The following is a 26,363-nucleotide window of genomic DNA, read 5'->3' as shown; positions in this document are numbered from 1 at the left end:
GAAATGGAAGCTAGTAAAGAGGAGAAAACGAGAGAAGGGAAGGGATGGAAAATAAAGCACTTACGATTATTTTATGTTGATGTGTCTAAAAGGAAATATACGAGGAGAGGAAATAAAAGTAAAGTAGTATGCATTTTTATAATCCTTGTTCTATAGGTTGTATAGGTGAACCGAAACATGTTAACATTTCTTCTGGTGATGTTATCTTATTTACTGTGCGAATGGTAGCATATTTAACATATTCCTATACGGTTTGGGGTCCGTTTTCGTCTACATATTCGTATCCATACATATACAATGATTGTATCTGGATTATTAGTTTCGGTGATTCCGTAATAATCTACTCCATTCAGATCGTCAATATTTCTCTCAGTATCACCGATACATTATTTTTCTTTGGACACGGTCGTGCACCTCACATTGGTCAGAGTATAGTATTTGATGCTACGTCAGCAAAGCCATTGAATTGGTTTATGTTATACACAGCTGAGATGTGGATAAAATATGAGCAAATCAGTGCCATGAATCATGTTGAATTCGAAATCGAAGCTTATGGTTAGTCGTCGTATTCTTTTTTCACGTCTAAAAAGGAATATTTGCCGCAAATCTTCTTAGGTTCAAAGCAACATAAATAAATGTAACATAAGTTTCCATCGGAATTGCAGGAATTACCTAGTAAACAAAATAACGAAGTAAACAAAGGGCCCGTCAATTTAAAGAAAAACGTATGTTTCTTTAAAATCCGAAGAAAAAGTCAACGGCCTAAAAGTGCATGACATGCTTTTAAAAAGTTCAATATTGAGTTTCTGTCTCACAGATTTCGGAACTTCTTGTGGAGAATCATTTGTCTGTGGTCCTGGGTATTTTGATAACAATCTGGTTTGTGATGGCTGGCGACAATGCATCCCAACTTCAGATGAAAATTGTGGTAAGCCCCATTATTGTTGTTCATAATTTTGAATGAGAGCACAAAGTATACTATAATTTACTCTGAATTTCCCAATGTCTCTTATTCGTGGTATACTAGCACTATGATTATGACTGATTTTAGACCTAATCATTTCAATTTAAGGGTTTTTTTTAATTATTTCAATTATTTTTTGTCATAATATTGACCTTAGAATTCTCAGTCGGGACCTGGCCAGACTTTCTATTTGTGGTGTGAGATCATCAATAACTTGGAAAATCACATTTTTATTATTATCATAATTTAAATAGATTTTTGTTCCAAAGGAGAACATCTTCAATTATCCAACATAACTTCTGTGATTATTACTTCGCCACTCTTCCCATTATTATATCCAAACAATATGGAATGTATATGGACAATATCGAGCCTTAGTACCAATTTCATTTTGCTGACCTTTGCTGAGGTGGAATTGACACGAGGAGATGAACTACTTATTGGAGTTGGATTGTATGTCAATGCTGTTTCCAAAATCATGCGTTTATACAACCAAAATGGATATCCAAATTCAATGACCATCGAGGCATCACAATTGTGGATTGTATTCAAATCAGACCAGGAAGAACGATCAAAAGGATTTTCATTGACGATTCAGATCTCTAAACTATTTGGTAAATACCTTATTCAACCTGAACCTAACCCCATTCTAGAAACCCTGGACTCGTTTTCTTTTGATCATAATAGTCATTATAAAATGTTCATACAAGCGTCACCTTTGAAAAGTGTTGATTCAAAATTAGTAAATTATCAAGTGTTCCTCTGACCATTAGGGGAATCGCCAAACTGCTAAAACACGTAGACATTTCAAAGGCCATTGGGCCCGACAAATCCCAAACAGTGCATTAAAACTGCCTGCTGAACAAATTGCACCTGTTCTTAGCTTGATCTTCAGACAATCATACGGCCAAGGTATTCTACCAGAAGACTGGCGTAGAGCAAATATTATAGCTTCCATCTTAAAAAAGGGCTCAAAGAGTGACCCTGCAAATTATCGCCCGGTTTCTCTAACTTGCGTGTGTTGTAAATTGACAGAGCATATACTGGACAGCCAACTCATGAAATATGTAACAGCAAACTCAATCATCACTGACTTCCAACACGCTTTCAGAAGCGGCAGATCGTGTGAGACGCAGTTATTCACGACCTGGGTGAAGCACACAATGACAAAAAGACTTGTGATATTGCTATACTTGATTTTAGCCAAGCATTTGACGTAGTTCAGCACCGTAGGCTATTACAGGAGCTAAGCTACTATGGGGTCAGAAATAAAACGCTCACCTGGATTGAATCGTTTCTCACAAACCGTCACCGGAGAACTATTGTGAATGAGAAAACGTCGGCTTGGATGCCTGTCCTGAGTGGTATCCCACAAGGCACAGTATTGGGGCTTCACCTGTTCATACTTTTTATTAATGACATCACGGACTCAGTAAAAGCGACGATTATTTGCTGATGATGGCATTATTTATCGTACCATCTCAAACTAGAGAGATGAAGAGTCTCTTCAACAAGACCTGAATAGCCTGGTAAATTGGGCTGATAAATGGGGCATGAAGTTTAATGCTGCGAAATGTAATGTCATGAGAATATCTAGACAAATAACTCCAGGGAGTGTAAACTATACCATGATGGGGGAACACCTTGAAGAAGTTACAAATCATCAATATTTAGGCGTGCATATTGAAAACAATTTCAAATAGAATAAGCAGACAAAACATGCTTCTACTGAGGTAACAAAAGTGCTCAATTTCATCAGAAGGAACCTTTACAATAATGCTCCAAAGGTGTTAAAGAGAAGCTGTATCTAACCTTGGTTAGGCCACACCTCGAGTATGCCTCGATAGCATGTAATCCAGTCACAAAAGAAAACACAAAACTCCTCGAAATGGTGCAAAGACGCGCTGCATGCTTTGTCCTAGGAGATTACGGAAGAAAATCAAGTGTGAACAATATGCTTCAAACCTTAAATTGGAACACTTTGGAGCAAAGACGTGAGAAGCAACGCTTTTACATGCTTTTCACAAAATAATCCATGGGGGATTTGAACTTGACTTGACACCACCAAGAAAGTAGACAGACCAAGACGGATCACGTAGGTTTCACAGGAAGTAGAATTACCGAGTAAAGACTAACACAAAGTTGCCATGTTCCCCATCTGAGACAATATTTGTTCCTGTCGTCGTAAAAGGTTCAAACAAACGGCTCCATGTAATTGTTCCACCAACCTATGCGCTCATTTCACCGAACAAACATTCAAACTTCCACCTTACCTGGGGTAGTTGGCCGTCCACTTAGAAGGTGGGGCAGGTAATTTTTCATCCATTTTGTAAGATATTTTAATATTATGGACATAAAACATTATGTTTCCTATCATTTCCAGTTTCTATGTGATTTTTGATTGAAATCCAGTTTTTGTCCATTTTTACTGCAAATCAATGATTTTCCAGATTTTTTCAATTATGCCGACTAATAGCGACAATTCAGGGGGCGATTGTAACTACCCTCCCTTCGTTAGACGTGCCACAAAAATTACCTCGGTTAGACGATCAAGGATTAATACATACATAATGTCTACACATGAGTTTCTATTATAGTGACGTTCCATCTAGATCACAGCACTGCTGTTTAGCGGACATCAAAATGAATTTACTTCCTTCACAACCATGGCGCTGCCTTGGCCCAGATCATGTCGGTGACATCCCGCTATCTCTAAGGTCCGCTATCTCTAAGGTTCGCTATCTCTAAGGTTCGCTATCACTAACGTGTAAAGTCTATGGAGATCAGAATCCCGCTATCTCTAATAAAAGAAAAAGGTTCGCTATACCTAAAAAAAGGTCCGCTACTTCTAAGGTTCGATATCACTAATTTAGAATAAGGTTCGCTAGTTCTAAGGTTCGATATCACTAATTTTAAATAAGGTTCGCTATCACTAATTCAAAATAAGGTTCGCTATCACTAATTTTGAATAAGGTCCGCTATCACTAATTTACTGAAGGTTCGCTATCTCTAAGGTTCGTTATCACTAATTCCAATAAAGGTCCGCTATACCTAAGGTTCGCTATCACTAATTTTGTTTAAGGTTCTGCTATCCCTAATTAATTAAGGTTCGCTATCTCTAAGGTTCGTTATCACTAATTTCGATTAAGGTTCGCTATACCTAAGGTTCGTTATCACTAATCTTAAATAAGGTCCACTATCTCTAATTTTAAATAAGGTCCGCTATCTCTAATTTTAAATAAGGACCGCTATAACGAACCTTATTTGAAATTAGAGATAGCGAACCTTATTTAAAATTAGAGATAGCGAACCTTATTTAAAATTAGAGATAGCGAACCTTATTTGAAATTAGTGATAGCGAACCTTAGAGATAGCGAACCTTAGAGATAGCGAACCTTAGAGATAGCGGACCTTATTTAAAATTAGTGATATCGAACCTTAGAAATACCGAACCTTTTTCAAAATTAGTGATATCGAACCTTGGTATAGCGGACCTTTTTCGTAATTAGTGATAACGAACCTTAGAGATAGCGAACCTTAGAGATAGCGAACCGTAACCATCATGTCTGCCTTAAGATTGTGAATAGCTACGCAGCACCGGGATAGTTTTGACAGTCAGGGGTTAGCCCCCTCCCTCCTTAAGCTACATGTACAGTATGACTCTCTGTACACGTTTTCACGGCTTGACGGTCCCTCCAAAGGACGGAGTACCAAATGTACCATGGGGAGAACACAAGTTAACTTGTGTGTGTGTACTGACTCGCACTTGACTCAATAGGCTAGGAATTATTTCCTCGATCAATAAAAAATCTTCACAAAATTTATGGAATCGAGAATAGAAATAGTTAAAAGTACTGAAATATTCATCAACTAAAAAGAAAACTCGATGATCTTACTTTTTTTTATTAAATGCTAAATCAAAGTTTGATTTTGTATTTTTGCGACTAGTTCCTTGCAAATCAAGCGAATTTCAATGCAATTCAGGATACGGATGTCTAGATTATACATTTGTTTGTGACCGTCAGCAGTTGTGTTTGGACGGATCCGACGAAGTGTGTGGTAAGGGGGTAGCAATAGATTATTATAGGTGAAAACAAGCAGAAAAATGTGTTCTAACAATAAAATCCATTCCAAAACCATCATCGACCTCATCATCATCATCATCATCATCATCATCATCATCATCATCATCATCATCATCATCATCATCATTATCATCATCATCATCATCATTATCACACAATCATCTTCAATATTATTTTTAAAAACAGTTAGACAAAAGTCGGTGAGAATGAAATACGGGACACGAACAAATAATCTGTTTAACACTTATTTAGCGTATTATTTCGAACATTTGTATTATTATTTCAGAGCTATTGACTGTCTGCGAGGATGACATAATATCTCTGAGTGACGTTAAAACAACAAACATCACAAGTCCTATGTATCCACATACTCCTCGGTCTGAACTTGCCTACTACTGCGCCTGGATTATCCAAGTTCCTGATGATACGGCTTGTTTAATTGAAATCATACACTTTGTGGGTTCTGAATGGTTTACGGTACAACTATACTATTTTCACTCTTCAGGCGTTCAGGAATATTTCAGTTTTGACAGCTCGATGGCGCCAAATTCAATAACAATTGGAAGCAGTTTAATTCACTTTGATCTGCGTGAGGAAGTCCTACTACCTGTACGGAGTCAACAGGAAGTATTTTTAGCAAATATCACCGCTCTTCCTGTTACAGAAAACAGTAATTCTTGTGTTTTGTTTCTGGTGTAATAACTATCGTAGAACATTTAATTATATGCAATTGAATACATGAATACAAAATCCACATAGTTTGTCCAAATTGAGTTAAGCATGGGAAATTGTTACTTATACATAGGCCTACTATGTGTATAAAAGAACAACATAAATCCACCCTCTACGTGCGTCTATTAAGCATGTAAAATCCAAAAATCACCCAAGTCCAGGACTTGTGTGGTTTTTGCACACATATCATAGTGCCCTCGCAAACGGGCAAGATGGCTGACGTGCTAAATTGAGGTCATGGCAAAGGTGATTACGAAATAAGCGGTAAAAAACGAAGCATAATGGGCACAGAACAAGAAAGAAGACTAAGAGCAAAGGTCAAAGAATACACTAACTATGTGATTAAAAAAAAAAACCCCCAAGTCCGTCATACAAAATGACCCCAACGAAGTCAAGAAGAAATGCTAATCGTTATACCTAATACAGTTTAACCCACTCATTTGCATGTAAAAATGGCCCTATTTACCAGGTAAATCTAACTGAAGAAATTAATGTGATACACAGTGTTTTTAGTTTTCTCAAAATCACTTTCCATGGACTTAGGTGGCTTTTGTATTCATGTATTCAGTTATTTGTACGTATCTCTGCAAACAAGGCATTTACATCGTCTGACTGGGCTCGTGTGAAATATGGGATCCACGAGGCTCCATTTTGTGACCCTTGTTGTTTAACATTCATGTTGTGGACCTTTTCAGTTTAGTTTCGTCTTCACTCCTGTATGCTGATGACATGGTCCTCTATAGAGCTATTCTCCGAGGGATGAGGTTTTCTTGTAAAAAGATCTGGAAGCTAAAATGAGATACTAGAAAAAGAGTGACTACCATCAACAAACTCCCCCTCAATGCCACCAAATTTGTTGTAATGCACACCACTATATCAATTTGTCCAATATCCATTAGATACGCAAGGACAAAACCCCTCTCAAGACTGTTTCCACACGTAAATATGTTGGTGTAACGTTGTCATTCGACCTCGATTACCCATATTGTGACAAATAAGGCGCAGCGATTGTTCGGTTTTATTCAGAAAACTAAAACGATCGTAGCAAAGTCATAGTTCATTGGATTTACAACCGTATGACAAAACAGGCGAAAACTTTTTGCACGAGATTTGCAATTTAAAGAGCATTGGCCATTGCTCATTCTAGTGACGCTAGTATATGGACAATATAAGCGTGCTTTTTCATTTAATGACACAAAATTTGAAAATATTGTAAGGAACACTTGAGGTTTTGACTTTTAAAACCTACATTTTGGTCAAAAAATGTGCTATAACATTGAATTGCGTTATCTGTTGACCTAGTGACGAAAAGTTTGTTTTAGGGGGAAGTGTTAGCTTTCGTTTGATATAAAATAAAATCTAATTGCGTGAAGGGAACACTTGAGGTTTCGACAAAAACCAATCAAAGAGGCCCATTTTTCAGCTAGAAGCTCCACAGCTCTTACATTGCTATGCACTCAACCGTGTAGTGTAATCAAAGACTGTGCGGAGACAGTTCACTGCTTGCTTGAGAGCTCTTGGACGAAAATGTGTGCTCAGGTGTATCGAGGTGGAAACTGTGCGCATGATGGTTTATAAGAGAATCGTTTTTGTATAGAAACCTTTCCATATGTATCAAAAAATTGTATGTTGCTTTGCTCAGCCCAGTCATGGACTACTGTTCCCCTGTATTGATCCGACCACGATCAAGATCGAAGGAGTCCAGAAACTTTTACACGTTGTTGTTTTCCAAATCCCTGTCATTCCAGACATGAATACCTTTGTGTCATGTTTGTTGTTGCTTGCTTTTGGAGTAAATACAACTTTAATTGGTCTAACTATATCAAACCTAACACCAATAAGACCTCATTTGCCTTAAGAAACTCAGTTCTTAGCGACAGCTATGATGGTTGAAATCAGCCCTTGCCTGATCCCTCTGGCTGGGAAAAATATGTTATTATTTTGCGACAGGCCATCAAAGTCTAATTTCCGAGAATTACTTAATTTACATGCAAAATCATGCCAGTGTTTCTGTATAGAGAGCAGATTAAAAAGGCTGCTTAAAATCATTAAACATTACTCGTTATATCCCATCTGCGGTATACTTGTAGGATTTAACATAACGATCCAAATGCACTTATTTCACCTATGATAGATTTAACAGTCATGTTAACAACATAAGCTCAATAAGTGACGGTGCAGGTAGTCTATGAAATTTCTTAATATAAACAGCATGAATAAGCATTTTGATGAAATGAAGCATTGTTGCAATCCATCAACCAACCACAATAACATAAATTTCAAAATTAGATCTGACTTCACTGAAATTACATCCCAAACATTTGAATCTGTGTTTATTGAAATCAAAAGAGAAAATTGCAAGAATATTATTGTAGGAGCTATCTACAGACCTCCGAGAAATGAAAATCCTATTGCGAATTTCAACTCTGAATGTGATTATTATCATCATCTTCATCATCATCATCATCATCATCATCATCATCATCATCATCATCATCATCATTATTATTATTATTATTATTATTATTATTATTATTATTATTATTATTATCATTATAATTATTATTATTATTATTATTATTATTATTATTATTATTATCATATCATCCTTTATTTATCGCAGGTACATGGACGTGCAAATTTGGTGAATTCCGTTGCATGTCGCCTACACAAAGTAATCTAATATTGATATGCCTGGACGGTTATCATGTGTGTGATGGTATTAAGCATTGTGAACATTTAATCTCGAAATTCAATTCAGCTTTTTATTTTAACGAAGAACAGCACTGTTGTAAGTTGTTATAAACTACTCACATAAAGAAAGTCCGCACTTATGTAAACCGTCCTACACCAAAACCTGATCTTGTTAAGGTCGTGTGCAGAATCTTGTTAGCTCCAATTTGATACCAAATTTGCTACTAAACACTCTACATTCACAGATATTGATGTCAGTATATGAAGTTTGGTGCATTTGTAAAAGTTGCCATTTAAAAACGGATAACGCGGACCTGTAGAGGTGAATGGCATAGCACGATCCACTCCTCTCTGCGCCGAACTCCAAGTCTTTCTGGAATAAAAAATGTTTTAATGCTAATTTATTGCACATTCCAAGGAAGCCTGATTACCTTTTTGAAATATCCGAGTGAGGGGTTTTCAATGAAATATTGTTTGTGTAAAAATTGAAGCACCCTGTGTATAAAAGAATATACAGGGTTCAAAAGAAATACCCCCCCCCTAAAATTACAAAACATTTCTTTGCGTAACTTGACATTTATTTTGTTGATTTGAGAAATAATTCAAAAGCTGTGAATAGAGGAATCGTTTTTCAACCTTCCCAAAGTTGTTTCTTTTGCAAAAGCAATATTTTTGGTCAAAAATAATCACATTTCCAAAAATGATGCTTTCAGAAAAAGTTGCACTTTACCACATTTTGTACAAAACGTTCTCGATATTAATGTTATGGTTGATATAATTCTTGTTTTTTTCCTTCACCATTCTGTCTCTGATCCTTCAGGCACCCATGCAACCATCATTCAGTGCAAAAGAAAGATTTGTTGAACTTAATTTTGGCGTAAAATGAGATTTTCTTTGATGTTTTTAATCATCAGTTGTTTCAAAATGATAAAATCACTAGGAAGGAGAAATGAGCTCTTTACGCATAAATCTACGACCAAAATGGTGAACATTTATCTGTATTGGGCCAGTTAAAGCATCTTGCATTTTGATTTAAAATTATGGCTTTCTTGGATAAAGGTGTAACACTCATGATGTGGCCACAAGAGATTGGCTGCATGCAGTTAATTGGCTGGATGCTGACTTCCAACCTCCAATCTTTGTTGGCCATTTCTTCTTTGTTATGTACGCCTTTATTCACGAGATCCGTTGCTATAGATCTTTGCAACCGTTTCTGTCTACCATTTACAAGTACATTTTTCATCTCCTCTAGCCAACGAAAGAAATAAGCATCACACTACAAACCTTATTTCTACTGGTATAGTGATTTTACCATTTTGAAGCACCGACTGAAAACCCCATTCATGTCAAAATTCATGTTGATGAATCATTGTTTTACACTGAAAGATGATTGCATGGGTGACTGAGTAATCGGATACACACAATTTAAGAAAATTAACTAACAATTAAATCAATCAAAACATTGATCACGTTGACATCGAGAACATTTTTGTACATTACATGTATAGGATGTTGAAAAGTGCAACTTTTTCTGAAAGCATCATTTTTGGAAAATGTGATAATTTTTAACCAACAAAAAATGATTTTCCCAAAAAAGGAAGTTGGGAGGGTAGCAAAAAGATTCCTCTATTTACAGGTTTTTAAATTTTTCATATCAACCAAATGTATGTCAAGTTATGCTAAGAAATGTTTTGTAATTTTAGGGGGGAGTTATTTCTTTTGAACCCTTTATGAATACTGACTGTACATCATATATAACATTACAACAAGTTGCGATACACCGAGTGACCCAACATCATCACCCAATTTACATCTCGCCGTGATTTAAAAGTGTATTTACTATGCAAATAATCACTTCCCTTGCTCCAAAGTGTAATGGGAACTAACCCTTTGTTATGCTAAACGGCTTTCCCAATTTTACTTGCTGAAGGCCACACTTGCCATACCTCAGTAAACATCAAAAGACGTGCTAGCTGTTTTCCGTGTGTGGGAAATTCGAGCGTATATATTACTGTGTATAATATTTGTGTATTTGCCAAATGCCAAATATGGGCATTATGACCAATATTTATGAATATTGTTAGGTACCTAAAATTGCCGGATGGTGTCCAAATTTGGCTAGAATATGCCTTATGGTCGATACTATCGGAGTTTGATATTTTTATGAATGAACTGAAGTATAAATGGCAGCACGCCGTCATCCACATCCACATTCACTACGAAACAGTAAAATGCTTGGTTGAAATTACATCAGGTACCTGTGTCAGTTTTTTATTTTTTTTGGATGTAATATGAAAATAACATATTCAAATCAATATTAATTGTGATATTTTGGCCTAAATACATTTGTTTAGCAAGATTCCCAAATGAGTGGATACGTACAATTGGCATATACCATTGAGTGTGTGATTATTACGAAGTCAATTCAGCACACACTAATGATGATTCGTGATCCCCAAGCGTGCTACAACTTATGTGGTTTAGGAGGCAGTGAATTTATTTTAAATTTTATATACGCCAAAATATGTTTTGAAAATGAAGACTGAAAAGACGCCATAGATTATTGTTATCCTTTTATTTTCTGAAATAAACTTTGAGGTCTAAAGTGGATTTTTTTATATAAATGGAAATATAGACCTAGGTGCAGCGAAGTCAAAATTGATACATGCATTGTGTATATATTAATACTCTGATTCCCATCCTATTTTCTGTATACAGTGAGAAATACACAATTATCAACAAATTGTCAATAACTATACTAGTAGCCATACACATTATAAATGTTTTAAGCAGGTAAAATAAGGCACATTTGCTTGTCATAATATTTAATTTTATACCCGATATGTTGAAGTACCATACTAAAAGATTCTTTTAGGTTCAACTGAATTCAAAATGTTATTACTTGTTAATTTCAGCATGCGGTGGAATGAGAAACTTCAGCTTACAAATTAACGACACGCAGACATTATTCTCAGTCTATGACGAAAATAAAGTGACGTATCCCAATGATATCATCTGTGTTTATTTGATTTCTACATCGGAATATGGTCGACTATTATTACGAATCAATCACTTTGATCTTGAGTTAGGCTATGATTTTCTAATCGTCGGATATGGGGATGATGCATACGACTCTAGCTCCGAATTGGTCAAATTAACAGGGAAACCAAAGCTTCGTACACTAGTTTCTACGAATACTACTTGGCTAAGATTCGTAACTGATTCATCCGGTGTTGCAGAAGGATATGAAATCCATTTCGAACTTATCCAAGAGGAATATATTAATGGTATCTAATTAAACGTAAAAAAACCTTTAGACCCATATCTACTTAGTTGTGAAGGATACACACACAGCCAAAGATGCAAAAAACCTGCAGAGAATGAAAAATTATTGTTTGCATTTTATTAAATATGATAAAGAAAGATATACTTCAATGACATTCTTTTATAGCGTATTTGTGTAGAAAATGTTATGTCAAAAATCTTTGAACAAATTCATTTGGATTGTTGGATTCAACTGTTAACATGATTCTTTTATATAAATCCAATAATAATGAAGATGTTTTAACATCTTAAAAACTCACATTTTTAGTGACGTTTCACCACTACACTACACTACAAGAGGTTTTATCAGTCTGGCAACTCATCACGTCTGACTGCTTCCTTTTATAGGCAACAGGAACCACTATAGAGGGCGTGATGAGTTTTCGGGAACATTAAATTTTTCTTTCAGCATACGCCAATTTACGTCAATTTTGGTGAAACTTTTGTGATCCTTTTTCCTTCCCCTCTTTTTCTCATTTCTTTCCCCTTTTTCTCCTTTCCCCTTGTCCTACAAAATTGCCGAGCAAAATAATCTTAGACATCGTCTTAAGTTGCTCTGCATCAGATCAAATTGCACCTTAACATTCAAAATAGGGTGCAATAGTGCACCCGAGGCAAAAAAATAATAATTCGAAAACTGGGCATGATATTCTGCAACGTGCAAACAGAAAATGACAACCCTGAATTGTGCACGTGTGTCTGCATTGCGCATGCGTGAGATTTGCTCAGCGGGCAAGGAGATGACACCCTGAATATTTCTCATCCATATTGTATTAAGATTTTCATTTTTTGCAACAGGTGTTTGTCGAGAAGATGAGTTTCCATGTGGCTCAACTGGGTTTTGTATCGAAGCATCAGGTGACTGTGATGGTTTCAATGACTGTCGTATTAACAACGCTGACGAAGAAATTTGTGGTATGATATAGTCATAACAAAATTTCATCGATTCCATGACATGAAACTGCTAAAGTACTGTGTGTGCAATTAAGTATAGCAGTAGCATGCAGATGATGTAATTGCATTTTAGTACGAACTACATGGTGTCCAGAATGATCTATACCGGGAAAGTTGAATTTTCTTTGGTATGAATAGCATTGCTATTGGTCGTATACTCGTATTGCTTTTGAATTCTGAGTTCTACATTATATTCAGCTTTCTTAGGAATTAGTTATTAGTTCTGCGGCAGATGTGAACGTAAATATTGCGGTGTGTGAGTTTTATCATTTGAAATGCCAGCAGAGATGTCATAAAAGTATGTTTATTTAAGTTAGGCGTTCAATCGCCTAACTTATTTCTTTCTTGCCATTTCTTTCTTCTTTAAGTTAGGCGTTCAGCCTAACTTATTTCTTTCTTGCCAATTTCTTTCTTCAAAGGGCAGGTCTATTGCAAAAACAACATCATATCATTGCCAAGCTAATATGTGACTCCTCGCCACAACTGAGCCCGGATGTCGCCAGTGCCACTATTGAGATATGCTCCATCGAACTTAACAATAAACAATAGGAAAGAAAGGATTTATTGACTGTTTTATTGATTTTTCACTACTTAAATGTCAAGTACTATAGACATGATATACATCATTTTAAAGCTAATTTCAAGCAGAATATTTTGGTTGAATATCTCAAAAATGATGATTGGCGACATCCGGCTCAGTTGTGGCGAGGAGTCACATATTATAAGGACAATGAAAATGACTCCTTTTTTGAGAAAATAAGACGTTTAAAATTGATATTCCGCAAAAACCAACTTAAGCGGTGAGTTCCTTCGAACGAGACAGAATTGGCCTAGAAAAACGCTTTGAGAAAAGGGACTATAAACGCTCTCAATGGACAGAACGTATACTTTTGTTGTTCACAGAAAAAAAAACTCTAACAAGTATTACAAATTTAATGGTTTTTAAACATATGGATAAAATCAGCCGCTTCTTTTTTATATATTAGTAAATTGTGATATTACAATTCATATGTATATCAATATCATGAGAAATATTAGGCCTAAAAATAAATAAATAAATTGAGCTTAGCATTTCATCTGAGACTAGCATATAAACCGTGTTAAGTTCACAAACTCATGTAGCTATTATAGTTTCAGTTGGATGAAATATTACAAAGCAAACGCATAGTAACAATGGCTTTGTTTGCGAAATGCATTGTTATGGTAAATGATAGTACAACTCATTTGTTGCTAATGTCAAACTTGTCAAAGTGATTGTGATTGTATGATGAGAGCATGAGAGAATGTCCGCTTCATTTACCTATTTACCTACGTCATCAGCCAAACGGGGGGGGGGGGGGACACGTACGCTTTAAACGGGGGAAGAACACGTACGAGGCTGAACTTTACCCACACAATTTCTCCCTTTTCAGGAGAAATACGCATAAAAAAATTGCAACAAGTGTCAACTTGTAATGTAATAATTATTCTCTTCGAATAGAGATAAACTTGTTTTTGCAATAGACCTGACCTTTAAAAAAAGCTTTTAAGTTTTTATTTTCTTTCTTGCAATTTCTTTCTTTCTTTCTTCTCACAATTTGCTACTTCTTCCACATCCTTGACTAGATTTCGACCAAACGTAATCACGAGCAGTATTGTGTAGCTGGCTACAAAAGTTATGGGTTGTTTAACGTCAGAGGTCATCCAGGGGTCAAAAAGGTCATTTTAACCGAAAAATGCTCCAATTGAGCTGAAATTGAAATGCGTAATCTTTATGACTTTCTAAACATTTCTAAAATATTTTAAGATTCATTTAAGCTCATTAAGGGGTCATAAAGGGGTTAAAGGTCAAGTTTTCAAAAATGCCCCTATTGAGTTGATATTTAAGTGCAATGATCCTTATGAGATTCTAAACATGTTTAAGATATTTTAAAATTCATTTAAGGTCATTAAGGGGTCATAAAGGGGACAAAGGTCAAGTTTTCAAAATGCTCCAATTGAGCTGGAATTTAAATACAATGATCCTTATGACATTCTAAACATTCGCCTAACTAACCTTGTGTCCTTTCAAAGGGCACATGTGTCCTAGTTGTTTGTTTTATTTCTTATTAACCTGGACACTCAATCAGTTACTCAGCGATTTATGTTCTATGAGCAAAATTGGCGTACTTCCTATACATGCTATAAAGGAATGTATGATTTGTCCAAAATATTGCACAGTACGCAATACTGGATACTGGCGATAAAGCATCCATATGTTTCGAGTCCGTTGCGCTGTAAATTAAAGAAATCCCGTTTTCGTCCATTTATTAACAATAACAATGTCATGCTCAAAACGAATCTACCTATCTCAATAAAAGTAACAAAATAATTGGGTGATTTCAGGTATTAAACTTTGATACACATCAAATATCATTGTGGGATACCCTGTATGAACGTTTAGGGCGGGCCAGCCCCCCCCCCCCCTCCCGTGTGACATCTTAGTCAACCCCTTTTCCCTGGTGGAGACATAGTCAGCAAGTTAGATGAGTTTTTGTGCCATCTTACTCGAGGATTGGGCCAACCAAAATCAACATACTCATATGTTTTAATACTAAACAAAGAATCAGGTGAAAATGGCATACTTGAGATACTAATATCTTTGTCAATAGCCCTAATTGGCTGTCTGATGTGCAATTAGTATTTTCAAATTCAATGAGGGCGTACTCAAACTACAACGTCATAGGGTTGTCGAATGTAAAACGTCGATACTTATGTTGACACTACTGGATGATAGAAGTGACATAAAGTGGTAACAAACAGAACTGTCAAATTATAACAACTATGGTGAAAATTAATATATCTTTTATTATGTAGGATACATCATTTGTCCGGAACATTACTTGTGCAAAAAGGACACTTTCAACACGGAACATACCCCATTTTGTATCAATATGGCACACGTCTGTGATGGAATTCAACATTGCTACACAGACGAAGATGAAACAGAATGTGGTAAAATGATTTAAATAATAACATTATTAACCAACTATCCTAGTTAAAGGCATAAACATTGCTGCTGCATAATATTATCATCAACAACATCAGCAACAACGTCTTCATCATGATTATTATCTATTATCTTTACAGAAAGTAAGCGTTGTCCTGCGGAGTGTAGTTGTACTTACGATCAAGGAATTTTCCACACAAAATGCCAAGGTTGGACTTATGAAACACTGCACAATGTGGCACGAGTAACACAAATTCTGTAAGTGTATTATTTTGCTCACTAAGACTAACAGCATAAAACGATGCCTAAAATTATACGCTTAACATCAGACGTCCAATCTTGGATACCTAAGATGTATTCTTAGTCAGTGGGAGTGGTCTAGTTCGTAGGTCGACATAATAATCGGATTGGACAATCGCATGATTCTTGGTGTCTTCTATCAGGCTGTACACGACCCCACGCCATCATGAGTGTTGAGTGTTGATAACGCGTAACTCGCTCGTAGAGTTGCGCATATGTATCACGTTGTATGCGTAAACGTAGTGCGGAATACTCGCCGCACGCGCTAGTAGTACGTGCAACAAAAGACGTGAAGTTGTAAAGTTTTGTTCATTTTTGAAAAGAGGGAATTTTTATGACGGTAACTTAATTTTTGCTTTAGTTTACAGTTATTAAAATAATATTTAACTGACTAAGAATAGTAATCGTAGATGCGCCGGCATCCACTACTCAAAATGTTGGACCTGCCTGTCGTCTATCACACGGTAGAGGATAGTAAAAAGAAATTACTATTGTTCATTCTCTAAATCTTGGACGTCCAAGGAATTAGCGGTAGACTTAAATCGACGAAACACAGAGCCAGAAATTATAAACAGACAATCATCTTTAGCGTATTAATTATTGGCCAATTTAATCTTAAACGCCTAAGATTTTACACACCTAATATTTCTTGCACGTCCAAGATTTACCATTTACCGTCACCTAGTGGTCAGACTTGTACCCGAGTCCAGCTTGTCCGAGTCCGAGCCGAGCCGAGTCCATTTGTATCCGAGTCCGAGCCAAGTCCGAGTCCTTTCGTGTCCGAGTCCGGACTCGAGTCCAAGTCCAGGGGTGCCGAGTCCGAGCCAAGTCCGAGTCCAACAAAAATAAGATTCGAGTCCGGACTCGAGTCCGGCTCGAGTCCGGACTCGGCTTGTAGTACCCGTACCCGTACTCGAGTCCCAATTTCCGTACCAGTACCCGTACCCGTACCCATGGCTCCGGACCCATACCCGTACTCATGCCCTATTTTGGCTTTGGACCCGTACCCGTACTCATGGACTGGGACCCGTACCCGTACTCATGGCCTGGGACCCGTTCCCGTACTCATGGCCCGGGACCCGTACCCGTACCCGTATTCATGGCCTGGGACCCGTACCCGTACCCATGGATATGGGTACGGGTACCATACAGTACATGCCTACATGCATGTAAGAAAGTGAGAGTAAATCTACTCTCACTTCTCACATGCCTGTAACTCTAATCATAGACATATAAATCAAAACAAATAGGTTACATGGATGGGGTTGGGTGGGGAGTAACACATGCATGGATCCAGATAGCAAGTGCCCTAAATCAAGTTGTAGCCTGGCCCATGGCCCTGAAAAAGGTAAATCTAGTCCTGGCTACACAAAATGTACATGTATTCTATACACAGTGTAGATACCTACATTACATTGTCATGATTGTGACAGCCTCCAGCCTATGCACACTTCATGCCACTCATACATGTATACTACATTTAGCATTCACACTCTCAACTGATCCAGGAACTAAAACATTTGTTGTTTGTGGTGAATTTCAAGTTATCATGTTTTTGATATCATTATCATAGCATTTATTCATCATTTTAATATTCCCCCATCCAAATACACTCCCCTAGCACAAGTACACACATAAAAACTACATTTTCCACCACATGTACTTGTGCAGTGTGTGCATAATTCTCTCCAGGATCTGTGATTTGAGTCAAATGATACAGAGTTCCTTTGCCATACCATGAATACAGAAATTTATGATTTATTGGAGCTATAGGCAAAATATTAATAAAACTTCAATATAATTATTCAGATGTGCATAACTAATGATAATAATTATATTAAGCTAATGGATAATCTGGTGGATGTGTGCTGGGGATGTATGTGCATGAAAGGCTCCACTAATTTTGAAAATTGACAATTAAGTCTACACATTTTGGATCAAATTTGAAATCCAGTTGATGTTTGAGGTGAATAATAACTTGAATGATATCACTGCTAAATGTATGTTGAAATTAGTATTGTACAGTCTGTTTGTCCATACACAGACATAGTTCACATGATTTTTGCATCCCAAATATGCCACCTTTAAGCTAGATTCACTAAGACCATCACCAATATCTTTTTTTCCCCTGTAAATGGAGTACTTCTTAGCAATTAATAAAAATGTCTCAGCAACTCATGGCACACACAACAACTTAAAATGTTGTATATTGTTATGACAAAATTAATTTCTCTAATTATGTTGGTGCGGAATGTAGTTTTATTCATTTGTTATGGTATAAATGACATCAAAGAGTGTATTTACAGCAAGGTATAATTGCCAATAAATTAATGTTTACATCAATAACAATAGCTTTGTTTATACCCATGTACCCATAATGGGACTCATACAAGTATTCGAGTCCCAATATCTATACCCGTACCCATGGCCCGTACCCGTACCCATACTGGGACCCGTACCCGTACCCGTACTCGAGTCCCAATTTCCGTACCCGTACCCGTACTCATGGCTCCGTACCCGTACTCATGGCTCCGTACCCGTACTCGCACCCTATTTTTGGTTCGGACCCGGACCCGTACCTACTCATGGCTTCGGACCCGTACCTGGACCTGGGACCCGTACCCATGGTCTGGGACCCGGACCCGTACTCATGGCTTGGGACCCATACCCGTACTCATGATGGGTCCCAATACTACAAGTCTGCCCGTGTGTGTGTATGGGGGGGGGGGGTCATTCAACTTATGATGTGACAGGTGTCTGCCTACTGGCATTGCTTAGTAGGAGCCTATTTGTATAAAAATGGGTCATTTGGGTATAACAAAATGAAAAAGGGATAATTGGGTAAAATTTTAAAAGAAGGGGGTCATTTGGTATAACATTTTGAAAAAATTGGTCATTATTTCCCAAAAATGGAGCAAAATTTGATATTTTGTTTCTAATTTGAAAATTTACAATACAAATTTGCTGGAAAAAAAAGAAGAAAATTGCAAAGTTTTTGATGAAAATTATAGAAAAAGAAGGTCATTGGCCATAAGTCACTCACTACATTACACCACACACCGCTCTCCCTATACACACCCACCCTACCAAACCCCACCCACCCCACTCTACAGTTAACATTTCAAAGACTCAACCAACCAACCGTACACACACCCCTTCAAAGTCCCATACTCCTGATGGTAAAAACTATTACATGTATCAGACCACCTGTATCAGACAGCACTAACAGCAGTCATGTGGGGCTAGGCTATCTGTGTGTGTGTGTGGCACACTACATGTATTTTTGTAAATGCACAGTGAACTTGCACGCAGGGACTAGAGAAGTGTCACTAGGCTGCATGCAGCATACATGTAAATGAATTCAATGTATTCAAATATATTATAGAAAAATAACATCATCATCATCATCATCATCATCGTTATCATTCTCTTTATCATCATCGTTACCATCATCGTCATAATAATAATAATACTAACAGAAATTCACCTAAATATCTTTTCAAAACTGTCCCACACAAATGTGCACCCTACAGCCATATTACAATTTACTGAGCTGAGATGTATGGTCCAGTATGCATATTTCTCTCTTTCAAGATTGGATTGGAAAGTTCCATGAAAGAACTCTTAAATATTTTCATGTAGTCCAAATATTTAATAAAGTTTGCATTTAATTAATTATCAATTATTTCATTAATGATAACAATAATAATTCTACTAAGTGACAGATAAATCTAAATAATTTGGTGGATATGTAGGATATATGACAGATCACAGATTTGACAGCCCCAATTAATTTGTAAAATGGCCAAATAAGTAAAGTCAACAAATTTGAGATCTATTTTGACATTTTCAGATAATCATTTCACATTTTACATGGATTTAATTGGACTGGACTCGGACCGGACTCGGCTTCGAGTCCGAGTCCTTTTGTGTCCGAGTCCGAGCCGAGCCGAGTCTTTTGGTATCCGAGTCCGAGCCAAGTCTGAGTCCAACAAAAAGTGGACTCGAGTCCGGACTCGAACGATACATCACTGCTAGTGGTAGACTGTATCGCAATTCGACTTTATAGACTTGCTGCTTTATTAACGTCCCATTGATACCAGAAAGTAAGTTCGATTCTCTACCCGATGTGTCAAAGTTGAAAAGTTTGAACTGAATATCCTGAAAGTATAAACTACAAAACTTAGAATTTTTGATACATATCCAACTTTTGGGAAACGAGTGTCCTGTATCATTGCAGCCTGTACAATGCCTCTTTTTCATTGCCGCTCGCGAACTATTTTTTTTGGGGGGAGGGGGGCAACGTTTTGACCATATCAAGAAACACTTTTTCATGGTCCTCTGAGCATTGATCAATTATTTTTTCAATATTATATAATCATAACAAAAAAATCGTGACTAATCACCTTGCTCAATGGTGGACATAAACTTATTTCCCGTACCTATGTTTTACCAGAACCATGATTTACCTCTATTTTTTGCGTGTATTTCAATGGGAGGGTTATTTAGTGGTGTGCCCCTACTAATACCTGACACAAGTTGGGTCAGCAATTTGACGCAATAATTCTGTGGGATTATGTTTGGTTACTTAATATGATTATAACTCTCTGAGCTTGGTAAAAAACCCGGGAGTGATAATAACAGAAAGGTCTGAGCAGGATAGTGGTCTGACTGGTATTGTTTGCCCACCGTTCTCGGTCGATCACATCACATACCGTATCACATCCACATTACATAAGTTATGCTGAGGCGTCCACGATATCAATGGTATAAACGATATAAATGAATACGCTTTCAAGATTGCATCTTGGACGTCAAAGATTAGGCGTATAATCTTTTGTCTTTTGATGCAATCGGCCATCCATAGTTCACTTCATAAACCCAGATGCTCAGTAGTTTTCACTGTGCACCTTGGCTCAGCCATTTGGCATCGGCTTTCGTGGGTGTGGCAAGGGAAAAGAGAGAGTTTGAGATACCTAGAACTGCATAATGTTTGTGTGCTTAAGTTGAACGTTTCCTGCAGAGTCCAGTGGCGTAGCTGTGATTTTTCTCCAGGAGGAGGGGGCAAGCCTGTATGGGCCGGGGACCCATATCCACCAAACACAAATGGGGGTAGGTGCGGGTGGTGCGACAAACCTCCTTTTCTTTCAGAATAAAAATATCAAAGAAAAACAAACAAAGGAAATAAGTTAAGATTTTGCAATATAGTGGCCCGAGAAAGAAAATGGCAAACTGAATTACTACTTTAAAAAAAAAAGAAGCAAAAAAGCAATGAGAATCACGAAATGACAAGGTCTAGTTCATTATCTAATTACATTTAAACAGCACATTATCTCATCAGACCTCGTCGACAATTGTTCAGAATGATGTGTTCAAATATTTGCACAATCTTCAAGCTATGTAAGTATATAGGTTTCATTATGTGAGTACAGTTTGAAGTTGTGAAAACTATATTAATGAAAAAAGAAGTCTTCAAATCTAGGGCGGAAGATTAAAAACATCTTGCAGATAAATTAATATTTCAAGTAATTTTCTCTTCGTTGTGTTTCTGTTTGCATTAGATCTCTTGAAAGTAGCATGATAACTGAAGTCCTCAGCTATGCATTTCGTGGATGTCGTAATGTAACAATTCTGTAAGAAATGGTCGTTAATTTCTTTGCAAGTCGCTCTTATAAAATGAGTACACAGTACAATATTTTAATAGTTTAACATTAAAAGTAACATTTGACAACAGTAGTAGTGTAGCTGATATAAAATGCTTTCACGTACGTTACCGACTCGGACCCGAATCCAGCTAGTTTCTTCCTTTTCTCATCTATTACCACGTGTTATATTACATTTGAATTTAAATTAAATGTCATGAATATTCACGTTTTTAATTACACAAAGGGATCTTTCGGACAATCCAATTACTAACATCAGCAACGGCTTTTTGCGAGAAATGCCTAAACTGATACAATTGTAAGTATGGAATAAAAACATTATTCTAACAATTCATAATAATAATAATAATAATAATTATTATTATTATTTTTATTTTATTATTTATTATTATTATTATTATTATTATTATTATTTTTTTTTTTTATTATTATTATTATTATTATTATTATTATTATTATTATTATTATTATTATTATTATTATTATTATTATTATTATTATTATTATTATTACTATTATTATTATTATTATTATTATTATTATTATTATTATTATTATTATTATTATTATTACCTAATTATAATAATAATTATGATATTAATATAATTGTGATGGTGATGACGATGGCATATTCAAAGTGAACTATATAATACTTTAAAGTAGGGTTTCCTAAAATGTGACATGTTTAATTCCTTTTTCATTTATAGATTCCTTTTCAATGTATCGTTGTCTACCATCGAAATTGGCAGTTTTAATGAAATGACGAACTTAGAAATATTGTGAGTAAAATTACAGCGATGCTCTACGCTTTAAAACGTCCTATTCTTATATTACATTCGTGTTAATATTTGTGGTTTGTCGCTAAATTAGATAATATCGCAAGAAAGTTTGATTGTGCAGCATTATGTCCATAGGTTACACATTTTAATTATACGTATCTAAATGCTATTGGTCTTTTACAGTTGTGGCGCTCTGTAATTTAACAAGCATATGTGCCATTAGACGAATATCTACGATATTGCTGCAGCCTTTCTGAATCCAACAGCTGCGCTGTCTGACACCCCTTAGGCTTAAAGCCATATTATAACATTTGCTGAGGAGAACGCCCTCAAAAAATTCTAAATTCTGTTTTTTACACGAATGTAGTCTACTTTAGTCAATAAAGATACTCTGCAAAAATCAAGACTTTAGGTGCTGTAGTTTTGTCAAAATCCGAGATTTTGAATAAAACGATGGAACCGGCGTTTTATTATTACGATGAAAATATTAGTCAACACGTATGAACAGTACGTACACGGCGTGCGGGATACACATACACACACACCCAGTGGATCGTATCGTATTACAACCGCGGGAGTAACATGCATGGGCGCTAGTAGTCAATTCCAATTTTCTATGCTTCACCTCACTTGTTCGGCTCAAAATTAAAAGGGGACATATCTGACAGTAAAAGCTAACATTTTATGGAAAATAAATACTAATCTATTTTTAAAGAAATGTTATAATATGGCTTTAATATTGAGGAGTAATTTTGCTTCCTTCTCACCTTTCTTCTGTTTGATCAATATTTATTGATATATTTGTTTCCTTTCATCATTTTAGTAGTACCAGTAGTATAAGATTCAATATTGCAGTCATTGCTTTGATTGCTGTTGTAGAGTATAGACTGTAGTAATAGCACATTGAAGATGATATATATCGAAAGCTTAGTGCATAGCTTTAAACCTACATGTGGCCTGTTATTGGAACTCATATATATGATTGTATCTCACACGAGATCCAGGCCCGGCTTGTTGATGTTGGTAGTGTACATGTTTTTTGCCTATAATTTTGGTTGCAATATAATGAGCTTTTAGAGTGCCAATTTCCTTGCGTTGTTTAATTACATAATGTATGCCTGTATCTCAATTTGACAATCACCACCTTTGGTCAACTTTAAACGTGGTCTCAATAGTATATTATAAAGAATTCAAAGCAAGTTGAGTTTTTCTGTATCTTATTTATCAATACATTGTAGGCTTGTTGCTACTAAAACGAAGCGAATAGAAGTTGACACTAATGCACTTCGTGGAATGGATAACCTGTCGGAATTGTAAGAATATGTAATAATGATATTGTATGTTAAAGTTTTTTGAATGTTAAAAACAGAGAACAACAAAATATGGATAACCGATTTTTGGAATAAATTATATGATTCATTATGATAATGTTATCATGTGGTTGCAGAAACTGTTAAGCGCATGGTTCAAAAACATAACCTCGCACATTTCGACGATGTGAAAAATTCAAAAACATATCAAAAGAGGGTACGTTTGGCTACCAAAGGTTATCCTTATTCAATTTATTTTTCCAAAATGATAACATTTTCAAAAAATTATGTTTTCTGAAAAACATAACACTTTTCAACATGAAACATTTTGACTATGGACTATTTTAAGAATAAAAAGATTTTTTAAAATTTAACATGCATGTAAAAATTTTATTTCCTGTTTACATAGGAACAATAATATTGTTTTTGTTGCCCGAATTATGCGTTTTTCAGGATTTTTGGATTTGTTTTCATGCCTGAATATGAAGAATCTAAGAAATAAAGAGACGTTAGTTGCGTAATTTTATCATATGATTGCAGTAGCTTTATGACTTTTCAAATAAGAGGCATTCAAATATTCCAAAGATATTAATTGGGTTAACCTACTAGTATTAAACCTTTTAGAATCTAGTTAACATTTTGAAGATGTAACACATTTCCTAATTTAACAAAATTATGGCACGGGAAAGATCAAAAGTACGTGGATGTAATAAAATGACAAATTTCCTGAAAATGTCTAGATATATTATCTATTTAGCCATAAATGTCAGTTACCACCCATTGTGATCATATTGAGATTTTATTGGACTGTGACAGAGTTTCAATTGCTGGTTGTTGCATGTGAGAAAAGAGAGAGCTTGCGATGCTCCACGTTGTACCCTTTACGCCCATTCACTCGCCCGTTTATACGTGTGTTCATATGGTAATGCTGTATATATCAATTTAAGATTTTGCGCAACAAATGGTCACATGAGGTCGAATTTATAATTATTTAACCGTGCTCCTGGCCCGATCCTATGCCTATTGTGCGTTCATTCCGTAAAAGTACAGGGCGCTATGGATTTGGATTTTATATTCCTACATAATAGCGGAACGCAATCTTTTTTGGCATCCTTAAACCCGAAATGATAAAAATTTGATTGGTTCAATATTTTTCTATGCCCCCTGTGGTTCCCAGGAGGAGGGGGAAAATTTAAAAATGGTCCCATCATGTTGTAATGTATCTCAAATTGTTCCTCTTATCACACGGAATACGGTGCTTAATTAGTTGAGGAGTTATAAGGTCAATTAGGTCAAATGTCAAAAATTTCATACACCGAAGTCAAAATTTTAAAAAAATGGTCCGATTTCGTCGAAACTGGTCTCAAATTACTCCCCTTAACATAAGCAATCTCAAACATACTTAATTGACAACTTCAGTGCATTTTTGTATTGACATGTTCTCCTTCAGAGTTCATGCAGCCAAAGTCCAATAGAAATATGTACAAGCATAACATTTGACCCATAATTTCATCCAATTTTTAGGTTATAAATTTCTCAAATAAATTATATTCCTATTTAATTTGCAGCGAGGAGTAATTCAAGACAAATTTCGATTGAACCGGTGCATTTTGAAACTTTGGCTTCTATGCATGAGATATTTGACATTTGACCTTAATATTCACTCTATAACTCCTAAACTAAGCACCCTAGTGCAATTTGACAATTGACGTTTAATTCCTGACAATGAGAGGAACAGTTTGAGGTATATTACAGCATGATAGAACAGATATTATTTTTGGTCCCATTATGACATTATGACATTACGACCCCTCGTGGGAAGTATTGGGGGCATAGTTTTATTCTTTGAGGTGTAAGGGTGCCAACAAGCATTGGTTCCACTAATGTAGGAAAACTAGATACTAACTCAAAAACAACCCAATACGTGCAAAATTTGAAATACTGGCTAAAGAAGCGACCTCGCACCGTCACAGGAGAGTGCTTTTGAATAGTTAGGCGGGCATGGGAATCAGTGTATGTGAATAGCAAGCGCTCTATTGTTATTTGTTTCTATTAATTATTGATAAAGATTTTGTATTCTTAGATCAAAAAGATATCTAAAATTAATCTTCAACCCTCAACCTTTCTCTACAGGTATGTCAGCGATCATAGGTTATGTTGCTACTTTAAATATTTAGACACATGCGTCGTATTGGAGGAACAACCGGTTTTATTTCAATGTGGAAGTTTGATGCAGAACAACACTCTCAGAGTTTTCATGTGGTTACTTGCACTGAGTGCCTCGTTCGGCAATGTTATTGTAATAATTATAAAGATTAGGAAACGGGTAAATAGTGACATTCAAATAACTCAAGCAATTTTGATCGGAAATCTTGCAGTTTCTGATCTATTTATGGGTATTTATATGTTATTATTGGCCATAGCTGACCTTTACTATGGGGACGAATTCTATCAATTTTCAGATGATTGGCGATTGAGCGTCCCGTGTAGAGTTGCCAGTGTTCTCACACTTATCTCTAGTGAAACGTCGCTTTTCTTGTTAACGTTTATAACAATAGACAGGTTTTTGTGTCTTGTTTTCCCATTTAGT

Source organism: Amphiura filiformis, chromosome 2, assembly GCF_039555335.1.
Source record: "Amphiura filiformis chromosome 2, Afil_fr2py, whole genome shotgun sequence".
Taxonomy (NCBI): Eukaryota; Metazoa; Echinodermata; class Ophiuroidea; order Amphilepidida; family Amphiuridae; genus Amphiura; species Amphiura filiformis.
Note: the sequence above shows the minus strand (reverse complement) of the source record.